Here is an 11,224-nt window from a genome sequence, read left to right as displayed (position 1 = left end):
TTGCTTGTATCAATTTGCTTTGTATATTTGAACACATCTTTTGATTGTTCCATCTACTCCTTTCACATGGTCATGTAGAGTAAGATAGGGGATACGACTGATTTAAGGGTATGGTAATAATCATCAGGAGATCCAATGTACACTTATCTTGTCCTAAAATCCTAGTTTCTATTTGTGGTTTACATTGTTTTGCAATTTTCAGTGTGTTCGGGTACTTCAAAGATTTATTATGTATTCAGCAAGCTAAAAGCCAAATTTATTCGTTAAAAGTGAAACAATGATATTTTTGCACATGATAATAAACTTTTGCCAGTCAATATTCATTTTTCGCTTGTCTTGTATGACCCACATGGTGATGACTGATGATGGATCAGTTGAGTTCCTTTTTTGTCTATACATGGATAATGAAACAGTTTGTGAATGAGCTCACATTTGGCACCTAAAGCCAAGATTTTTGTTTTGGCAAGCAAGGCTCAATAGAAGGAGATATTATATGGAGCTCACATTTGGCCCCTCTCTGTGTGTGTGTTGCTCTCTCCCTCCATTTCGTTGATCCCTCTTTCCTCTCTTTGTTGCCAACCGACGAACTGACAACCAGAGAGCAGCCCTAAATCTGCATGATCTTGTATAGGGAAAACGTGGCAAGCCATCTTCAGGTACAGAACTTCCCTTTTCCCATTACTTGTAGTATTCCCTTGGTCTGTGTTTGGATCCTAGATTTTGGTGAGATTGTAGAGGGAAAGATCAAGTAAGGGAAACTATCTTGGATTTGTGTAGGAAAATCACTTACGTTTCTTTTCCCTTGACAAATCCCCTTGCAAATTGAAGATTGTAATACAGCCTTAACTGATGTTGTAAAACAGCCATCTCTTGACCAATTTTTAGATTGGTTTGAGCTTTTCCACTCTTTGGGGAATGGAAAGGGCCTTTTTGTATTGTGGCCTTTTTTGTATTTGGGTGGCAATCCATTTTTATAAATAATTAATTACTTATCAAAATAAATAAATAAATGTTGTCTCGAACTGAAACACAATGAATTGGTTGGTTTGGTTAGTCCTAATTTAGAATCTGGTAAATTTGGTGAATGCTAAGAAAATCACTAGTATGCGATCTCCAAGAAGATTTTGTGAGGTCACAAGAAGCATTAAGAAGTGGAGATGAAATGCATGTTGGATCTTCCGAAGTGGTCTCTCTTGTGAATTATTAATTGGAACGTGGAGAACGATACTAGTCTTCTAGTAAACGAGAAAATAGAGTTTTGACAGATTACTTAACATTGGGGGCTGCTCACATAACTGATTAGCTTACGTAATGGAAAAGACTCATTATAAACTCCATACAACAATTCACCTGCTGTAATTCATCGGCTCCCTACATATATCTCAACACGTCACTGTGTCAGACCGCCCTGAAACTCTAATCCGAGGAAATAGTCTAGGCTTGAAGTGTGCATGAAAAAGTTGTAATTTTAGTGCTCATTTGGTTGCCTGATGTGCCAAATTGGGAATATGATTGTTATTTAGGTACTTCAATTGGCTTATGTGACGGTTATGTATGAGACTATATGAGACACCTTCAATTAGTTGACCAAAACAACTTGTAAATTATTGGATTGTGAATGTTGTTTAGGGGTTGAATCTTTTTTAGTTAGTCATTACCAATGTTGCATGACTCATCAGAATTTATGAAGTACACGGTTAGAACTATCTACACTCCGTTTGGAATGCAGGCTTTGGAGTAGTAGTGAGGGGTTAGAGGTGAAAATATAGTTGTTGAGTGTTTGGGTTGATTTTGAGGAGGGGCAAGGAGGGAAGGGTCTGGAGGAGGTACAAAAATTGTAACCATTTCTTTGTCCCATTTCTTCCCCTCCACTTGCGAGGAAATGGAAGAAATGGAGCGGAAGAAAGGGTTTTATGAATAAGGGAACAGGTTTAAAAAATATGCGCGGATTTGGGACAGAGGGAGTAGTAGTGTAGTACTGATTTCGGTATGCTTTGTATGCATAATTGCATGGGTTTGATATTAGGGTGTGTGTGTGTTCATAAGAAAAGCACACTAGGGAGTTATGAATTGAATTAGATGTAGATTGCTGCAAGAGTGTAACACCCGTCTCATTTGACGTTTAATTTTATATTTCATTGGACATTCTATTTGATACACGTGTTTTGTTATCATTTGCAGATCGTTAATTGTCTAGAGATACATTAGTAAATTTGAGAGTCTAATTAAGTTAAAGAAAATAATTGGTGTTAATAAGTGGAGATGTAGTAAAATACCTTGTTGTCTAGTGGGGACTTAACCACATGGGATAATTTTCCCTAAGCAAATTCTACTATGTTCTTTTCCATCGTTATCTCCATCGCTTTCCTCTTGTCGATACAGAGAGAGAGAGAGAGAGAGAGAGAGAGAGAGAGAGAGAGAGGAGAAGAAGAAGAAGAAGAAGAAGAAACCCTAGCCAATTTGTGTATCCTAGTTCAAAGATTGAGAGAAACCTAACTAGTTTCTTGAGGGCTTTGCACTAGAGAAGAGAGATAAGCCATACTCGAAGATTTTCAGAGGTAAACGTTCTCTTCACGTTTGATTTTTATGAGTTTGTTAGTTGTATGATGATTAGTGGGTGACACAATGGCTTCTCCATATAGGAATTCTATGAATTGGGCATATCCAAATCAGTTACATAGCTTGCATAATTTCCATGAATTCTATGCCTAAAACCTTTCTCACATGTTGTTTAAGTTGAAGAACAGATGTGGGTGTTATTAGGTTGGTCTAATTCTTGTTTCAGGTAATTTTTTGTTATTCTCGCGTAGAATCTGACAACACCGCCAGACTTTGGTAAAACGGTCATTATCTCCTTGCTCGAGACTCGAAAACACGCACCGTTTGTTTTGTTAAAAACTAGACCCACAGAGCTTTCCAACGATATAGCCCGTGCATCGTAGTTATGTTTGAGAAATAACAGATTTGCATTTGAAGTTGACCCAAAATCTGCCTTTACACCAATTTTACTGTTATACTAAGCTATAATCATGAGGCCGTAATAAGGTTACCCAAACTCCGTTTTTGATGTATGACCCATCGATTTGAAGGCGAAGAAGTCTATTTTTCAATGGTTTAAGTGTAATTCTTAAATTCAAGTTATCTAGTTGGGTATGGTCAGAACAGTACACGTTGGCCATGGACTAAGTCTCCATTCTTGGAAATCCTTGTTTCTAATCTCATTGAGTCATCTTTGGAGCATTGAAACATATCGTCCATCATTTTTATTGCATTGGTTGCGTTTGGTTCCATATTAGGGATGGAGATTAAGACTTAGAAGTGGATGTTAGGTTGTTCATGCATTTCCATTGCATTATAGCATAAATTGAGCATGAGCAGCACTAAGTGTAGTGTCATTCATATTTAAGGTTCGGGGATGTGTCCTTACCTCGAGATTGAGAAGGAGGCTTTTCGCTTTTGTCTTTCTGGATATATAAGGTGAGTGTGTTGTTTCATTGAAGTGGCTAGCTAATATTCAACTTACATTTTTTCTTCAAATGTTGAGATACTTTGATAATTATGGATATGGATCAAGGTGCTTGAAATGTGTTTTTTTTTTTGCAAGAGTATGCCATAGCTCTGATTTTGGTTGGATTCATTTTCTTCTTGATGTACACAAGAAGGGTATATAAATTGTCTATTTGCTGTACACAAACAGAGTATATAAATTGTTGAAAGTTTCCTGTTCACAGGGTCACGGTACTGTCATAACTCCTGGTTGCGAGGAAAGCAACCCTATGGCTTCTTGAAAAATTGTTGCTTACTCATGGTTTTGGGAAAAAGTTGTATGTTTCTTACTATCTATGATTGGAAGCATCTCCTGATCCATGTTTGCTCCTGTAAACTGTTTATATGCTTTCCACTTGAATGGAGCAGTAACACTCACTAACCATTTCAGGTGAATGAGGTAGAGTTTTGGTCCACTACTGGTCTGACAAGCTTTAAGAGTTGAGATGGGAGTTGTCTTGGAGTCCTTAAAGGCCTTGTGCATATTGCGATATATTTTTGAGAAGTTTGTAACATTTGGACTTATGGACACATAATACATCTTGTATAGCTCTACATTGTATATTTTGTTATAGAAGTTGGTTGAAATGTACTTTGTTGATCTTTTTTGGTATTAGTGGAGAGAACTTTGATTTATCAGGTAGTTTTGGACTGGTTAACCTAATCTTCATGGAGCGGGTCGTTACAAAAAGTGTTGCCACTACAACAAAATTGAGTTTTAATAGCATAATTTTACAGCATTCTTTTAAAAATGCTATAATAGAGTTGCATCTTGTGGTTAACATAGCGTGCACTACACTGTAGGGAAGCGGAACACTTTTGACAGCGCTCCATTAACTCGGTTACAGCGTTCTCCCAAAGTTAAAACGCCAAAATCAAATCCCTTCTCTCCAATTTCATACCTACTCTGCAATTCCAATTTCTCTGCCGATCTCACCAACGTCCGTCTCTCTCTCTCTCTCTCTCTCGTGCGCTCTCTATCTCTCTCTCTCTCTCTCTCACATACACACACACACACACGAAGAGAGGAGAGCAAAGGAATGGCGTGATTCAAAGCCACTGCCTTCACCAATCGAGCACCAGCGGTACCACCGTCCAGCCTCGATCCCGTCATCTCCTAGCCCATCGCTTGTCTGACCTCGACCAGAACTCGGTAAGTCTAATATTGCACTCTCAACATTTATTCTTGATTTACTTTGGAGTTTTAATTCAGGGATCTATTTTAGAGTTTTCAATTTGGGTTATCGATTTTGGGATTTCAATTTTGAGGGTTTCGCAAAATTTTCTTTGGTGTTTGGAGGCAATCACTTGATGAGGCTGCAGAACCAAGTTTTCTAGATCTATTTTCTTCTCTGCCATTTGACGGTTCTTGATTCTTCCATTTGAATTGATGATTTCTAGCAGGTGCTGGTTTTCGGCCATGGCCTCCGGTCACGATTTCCGGCAGCGGAGAGTTGTCTGTACATATGCTTTTTGTTAATCTTCCATACTTGAGTTTAAGATTACCTGCTTGATTGTGATGTCCTTTTTACTACTAAGATATTTGGGCATTCAATATCAATTGCTAATTTTGTGGTAATTGCCAAAAAAAAGAAAAGAGAGGCTAATGTTGTGTTAAACCCTAAATCGTTAGACTGTTCTCCTTATTCTTTTTCAGCAGAGGTCTTTTTGAATATATGCTCAACGATTAATTCTGAAAATTTGTAACTGTAAGTATATTGTCACAAAACTAGATTAAATTGAACCTCATAGCTAATACTCATTTATCTTAATTGAATCGTATGTGTCGTTGAGTAGAAAAATTGTTATTATAAGCAAAATTCTCAATTACATGCTTGTTTGTACTAGTGGTAGCCAAGAGCAACTCTGTATATTGTGATTTCATAGTTGTTTAGTTTTTTTCCCTTCAAGTTGCAGTTTTTGTGAAATTTGATTATGCAATGGGTAAATGTGTATGTGCTTATTTGCTTATAGCTATAGCTATCATATTTGTTGATATCTAATTGCTCCATATGTAATTGCCCAAGGCAAAAAAAAAAAAAATAACAGCATTAACAGTTTATTATACTTGACAAACCCAAGATCTAGATATAGCAAACCCCAAGTAATAAGTGTTTATCCTCCATGAAGTTGCGTGTTTGAATCCCACATAAGCCAAACATTCCAAACCTTAGAGCCGCTGGAGGTTTGCCCGGTCGTTAACTTTCAGGACCTTAGAATTAGTTGAGGTGTGCACAAATTGGCCCGGCCATCCGATTATCCAAAAAAAGATCTAGATATAGCAACCTTAAAAATTCAATGTAAACGTGATGAACTGACATAAATCGCATTGATAGACTTCACCCACGCTTCTTAGATATCTACAGAGACCTAATATATTACAGTATATACAAAGCCAATACTCATATGAATGCAACGAACAAAATATACACTTGTTTTCATATTTGGCCATGAGCTACGATTCTTTTCTCTCTCTTTTTTTCCGGTAAATATGAGCTACGATTCTTTGTTATTGCTGGGAGACAATTGATGAATACGCCATGAACATCGATTCTGTAATTGGTATTTTATTCAAGGCCATGGCAAAATCACTGAAATTGGAAGAGAACAGCTTCTTGAAACAATTTGGAGAAAGACCAATTATGCAGGGAGATTCGCCCTCAACCCAACTTGTACCAGACCAGACCAAGTGTTCGGGGTCAAACCCCATTCAGACGGATCAGGGGTCACTGTTCTACTGCAAGACAAAGAAGTACAGGGCCTTCCAAGTTTTGAAAGAGGGCCGGTGGCTTACAGTTCCCGTAATTCCTCATGCCCTATTTGTCAATCTTGATGATCAAATGCAAGTACATTCTTTTGTCTAATTTGCACACAAGCATCACGGGAATGTGGTTTGAACTGAGCATTGCTTGGATCTTTTTGGCCAATACATCACAAGAATGAAACCCGAAACAATTTTTGCCGAAGCAATTTTACCCATACATAGCAGATACCTAAGGCGCTTTTAAGCCCTTTACTAATCTCAGTCTTTCATCTAGTAATCCTTTAGAGAATAGTAGAACAGTAAATCATCTCCTGTATTCTCGTGTGTGGGCGTACAAAGCGGAAAATGATCAAATGCAGGTACATTCTTTTGTCTAATCTGCGACATTAGGTTTCCCATTTTTTTTTTAATCTGCCAATCATGCCTTCAAGGCTACAAAAAAAGAGCTATCAAAGCTTAAAAAAGACAAAGCTTAATAAGGAGGATTAGCCTAGCCCTCCAGTCAAGAGGAAGCTTGCTCGTCTTTGCCAAGGAGGGCACCTCATGCGCCACCCGATTCACCAATCTTTTACAAGTCGAAAGAAATCCCCTGCTCTTGAGCCAAATCTCCCAATATTGTGATTTCATAGTTGTTTAGCTTTTTTCCCTTCAAGTTGTAGTTTTTGTGAAATTTGATTATGCAATGGGTAAATGTGTATGTGCTGATTTGCTTTTAGCTATAGCTATCATATTTGTTGATATCTAATTGCTCCATAAAAAATAGCTTCCTTCTACTTCTATGTTCTTGGTTTCAAAGCTTGGTTAGGAGGTATGTAGAGTTGAACACTGAACTCGTCACATGTCACAATACATATTGCCCTCTTCAACAAAGATTTGGGAGAAGGAATAATTTATAGTTGATTTGGGAAAAAGGAGTAAGTTTTTGGACATATCTCTCAAACCATTGCAAATGGTGAAAAAATGGCCTCATTAGGTACGGTAACGTCTACAAATTATATTGTAGTGTCAAAATTCTAGATGTTTAACTTTGTACAGTCCTTGGTAGATCTTAACAGTGACTCTTTATTGTAGGGAGGTATTCCCGAGCAGATACATTTAGTTACCAAACACGTGATGTTTGGGAACACGAGGTAAATACGACTGGACTTATCGCCGGGCAGTTCGGTGAACAGCGATATGGACCAGTGATATAAGAAGTCATGGCTTCAAGTAGACTGTTCGGTTATGATACAGCCGAACAGATGTAGTAAAAAACCTAGCACGTGATACGAGTGATCATGGGTTGAGAACAATGCAATCGATATCCGAATAAATGGTACGTAGGACCATAGTTTGAATATAGACAGGACAGTCATCATGCTAAACAAGTGTTCGGCAATGTGGACCAGTGACATGAGAAGTCAATGGTCCAGAAAGGTTGTACGGGCTCAAGGACCAGTTACATGTGAAGTAACTGGTCCAAGCCGTCTGTTCGGCTATGAGACGGCCGAACAAAGATGGAACTCCAATCGAGAGTAGGAGCGGAGGGAATACTCTAGAAGATTCCAGAGTAGTCATGTCCCATAAAGGGATAAAGATCCCAAGAATATAGGATCTGAGAAAGATACCCAACGAGTATGGGATGTTCGGCTCTTAAAGGAAAAGAATCATAAAAGGACTCTTTTCCATAAACTGATAAAGGAAATGAGACTCCTTGATATCCTGGGTTTCCTATACGAGTTAGGAATCCTATGGCAATAAGGATGCTTGAACAGCAAGCATCCATAAATCTATAAATATGAGCAAGCCTAGAGGTAAAAGGTACGCAATATTGCATTATTATTGCTTTCCTACTGATAATAGGGGCTGAGTTTTCTAGTACGTGATACTAACAAAAGCATCGGAGGGCCTTTGCCACGAGAGGCAAAGGTGCACTCACCCCCTGTCTATTTTGCAGATTAGGGTTCAGACGTCGAGCTAGGGTTCCGGTGAAGAGGCACGAATAAGCCGTTGCGATCCAGTTGATTCGAAGTACCAATTGTTTTCATCCCCCTACATTTATTTTCACTATTGTGGATTTGTGATAATGGTTATTAACCTATCGATCTTTGTCTTGTGTATGTGCTTAGCTTTTTGCATTCTTAGTATGAGTTAATTTGTCAACTGAAATAAAACTATTACAGAAATTGAGAGTTTGAGAGACACCTATTGTTGGAGAGCATATATAAGAGTTAGAAATTATTTCTGCTTTTTGGTTCAGAAATTTAACATTCAATACCCTTTGGAAGTTTGGGTATAAAGTACTGTACAAAGTTCCACCTTATGCTACAATTTAATTTTGAGATTTGCCATGCTTCTTTGATTTGTCCTGCTTCTTTGATTTGGGTAGCAATGGAAGATTGTAGAACAAACATGCTTGTACTAGTAGGACCCAAAAGTACCCAAGCTTGTTTTAACCTAGTTATTTTGTTTTGCCCTTCATCTTGTAGGTTTTTCCTAAATCTTTGGAGACCGGTTTGGGCAACCACATGGATAGCATGCACAACCACACGGATTGCATGAACAATATATTAGGGTAGAACAAACATGCTTGTTCTGTTTTCCTTTCATTCTCTTTCTACAAGAAGAAAGTAGTATTTTCAATGTGCGAGGTAATGAGTTATACTAGTTTTTTAACCACTCTCATTACTTGTTGACTTCACCTATTATAGAATATGGACATGTTCTGTTCTGAATCTGTAGTTATATAATGTATTAGATTAGGGTGTGGTGAGAGCCATTTGTATGGAACTGAAGGTCCATTATGTTACTTGAAGAATGGAACTGTTGTTCGTTGGAGTCCTGCCCTTTGCAAGGAAGAAGTATGCTCTAGACTTGTTCTTATCATCTCTCCTATCTATAATTGGCTGGCATTTATGTCTTTGCAACCTCACAAAGAGCAAAGGTTGGACTTATTCCTTCCCTCTTTATATTTTCCTACAGTGTTGTTCATGTCTAGTGTTAGGGATACTGATTAATGCCTTTTGTCATTGTCTGGCATGAATTCTAGTGCATAACTCTGTAGCTTTTTGGAAATATTCGTCCAATTAATCAGAAAATTGGTTCATCTCACTACTACAAATATGGGTTTTTATAGCATTAGTTAATAGCATTCTATAAGGATGTATACAAGGGAGTAACTTCCATTTCATCTCAGTATTCAAGCCATTTTGACCTCTTGGGGCTTTATCTTGTTGGCCTAATTTGGTGCATTGCCTTATTGATCCTTTTTTAAGGATATATCTCATTGATTCTCTCAACGCTATAACAAATTGGTCCTCTAGCTGCCTAGCATAGCTTTGTACAGTGGAAAAATTGCTATGGGTTTCTATTTTTTTTGCACAGTAGGTTGATTACCCTACCTATTGAGCCAAAAAGGTTAAATAGATATTACAGACTCTAGTTCTCCTAATAGTATAAGTTAGGCCTTTTTAACAGCCCTTCTTATAAGATGCCATTTTACTGTCCAGCAAACAGGAAGATTACTAGTGAGTGGGGAAAGTAATCAGCTATAGAATTTGTACACTTTTTAAATCAGAAGTTTGAACTTGTAAGAAGTTAGTTTTGACTTTGGCTAGCACAAACATTGTTGAATAGAAGTAGTAGAAACATTGTTGAATAGAAGTAGTAGAGTGTAGGAAAAAATGAAAACTAGTTTCTTTGTTTCCACCCCACCAGTTAGAATATGGTATTCTAACGGCTGGAAACCGAGTTTTTATTGCTGCAATGTGCTGAAACTGTTAAGTACAGGTCTTGAAATAAGGATCAAGTGTAGCTAAGAGAAATCATCTTTACCTTGGCGATTTTGTAGTCTATGTTATTCTGTGGTCATTTGTTTCTAAGCTTGGATTATTCTCTTCGATTAGTCGTGTTCATTGGATTGCTTTGTTTTTTCCTTTTGTCCCTTATTCATTTCTATGTGTGTGTCTCTCTCTATCTCTCTCTTTCTCTTTTTGTTTTGAACTGGTGCAATCTATCTCTCTGCGTGGAGTTATCTGCATCTTGGTTTGTATATAACCCGTGGCTTAATATGTAAAAGTAAGCACTCATCTGATTTTGAATGAAATGTATTAGTTTATGCCACTTTGTGGGTCACTGAGGTGCATAGGAAGGATAGACTTTGGTTTTTTTCTCTTGTTTATGTGAAGGTTGGATACTCTGATCTTAAGAGACTAAAAGTTGATTTATTTTTAAAAATTGTGGTGGCTAAAAGTTGATTCTGAAAACATTAACCAAAGAAACCCGTTATTGACGGGATTTATGTTGACGGTTGGTTCTTTTGGGATGTAGACTATAAATCTTGCTGCTATCTGCACTCCGGCAGATTACAATACGAGGCCTTTGGACACAATTTACAGCAACTTCATTGATGCTCTACCCGTGGTACGCGCCTTTGATTTTCTTAATGTTTTATTCCAAAGCATTAATGAAATGCGCGTGGCTTTAATGGTGAATTGTTGTGATTCTTGACAGTTGTGTGTAGTTTTTTTGATTTTGTTGTTGGCATTGGTTGAAGCTGAATGTGCATTTTGATGTGAATTGGATGTTATGTTATTTGAGGTGAAGTACTGTTCGGAAAACAACAAGCGTCTCATTCACTTGTCTACTTGTGAAGTGTATGGGAAAACAATTGGTAGCTTCCTTCCCACAGATCACCCTATGCGACAGGTGAGGCTTCATTTTGTGCTTTGTTTATGCAAGGACCAGAACTTAGTTTTATTTAATACTCCAGGGACATTGTGGTGCCCTTTTTGTATTTTTATTTTTAATTATGAGGTTGCTTGGTAGTTGGATCATGAACTTATTAACGTTTCACTTGGAGCTTGGAAGTCTCGTTGTTTTTCCTTGTGCAGTTTATGAACAATGGGGTTTTAAGAAAAATGTGAAACTTGGACA

General features: G+C 37.7%; 1 long non-coding RNA gene across 2 annotated transcripts; it reads left to right on the top strand.

Moving 5' to 3' along the window:
• Positions 1 to 4,249: 4,249 nt before the first annotated feature.
• Positions 4,250 to 9,185, top strand: LOC131312688 (uncharacterized). 2 transcript variants are annotated; one of them, XR_009195945.1, is made up of 4 exons: positions 4,250 to 4,699; positions 4,773 to 5,006; positions 8,779 to 8,940; positions 9,053 to 9,185. It is a non-coding gene; the product is annotated as an uncharacterized LOC131312688 (long non-coding RNA). The 2 variants fall into 2 exon arrangements; XR_009195946.1 differs by having other exon boundaries at positions 9,048 to 9,070.
• The last annotated feature ends 2,039 nt before the right edge of the window (positions 9,186 to 11,224 follow it).

The sequence above is a fragment of the Rhododendron vialii genome, chromosome 2a (genome assembly GCF_030253575.1).
Source record: "Rhododendron vialii isolate Sample 1 chromosome 2a, ASM3025357v1".
NCBI classification, from domain to species: Eukaryota; Viridiplantae; Streptophyta; class Magnoliopsida; order Ericales; family Ericaceae; genus Rhododendron; species Rhododendron vialii.
Note: the sequence above shows the minus strand (reverse complement) of the source record. Positions and strands in the feature narration are given on the sequence as shown.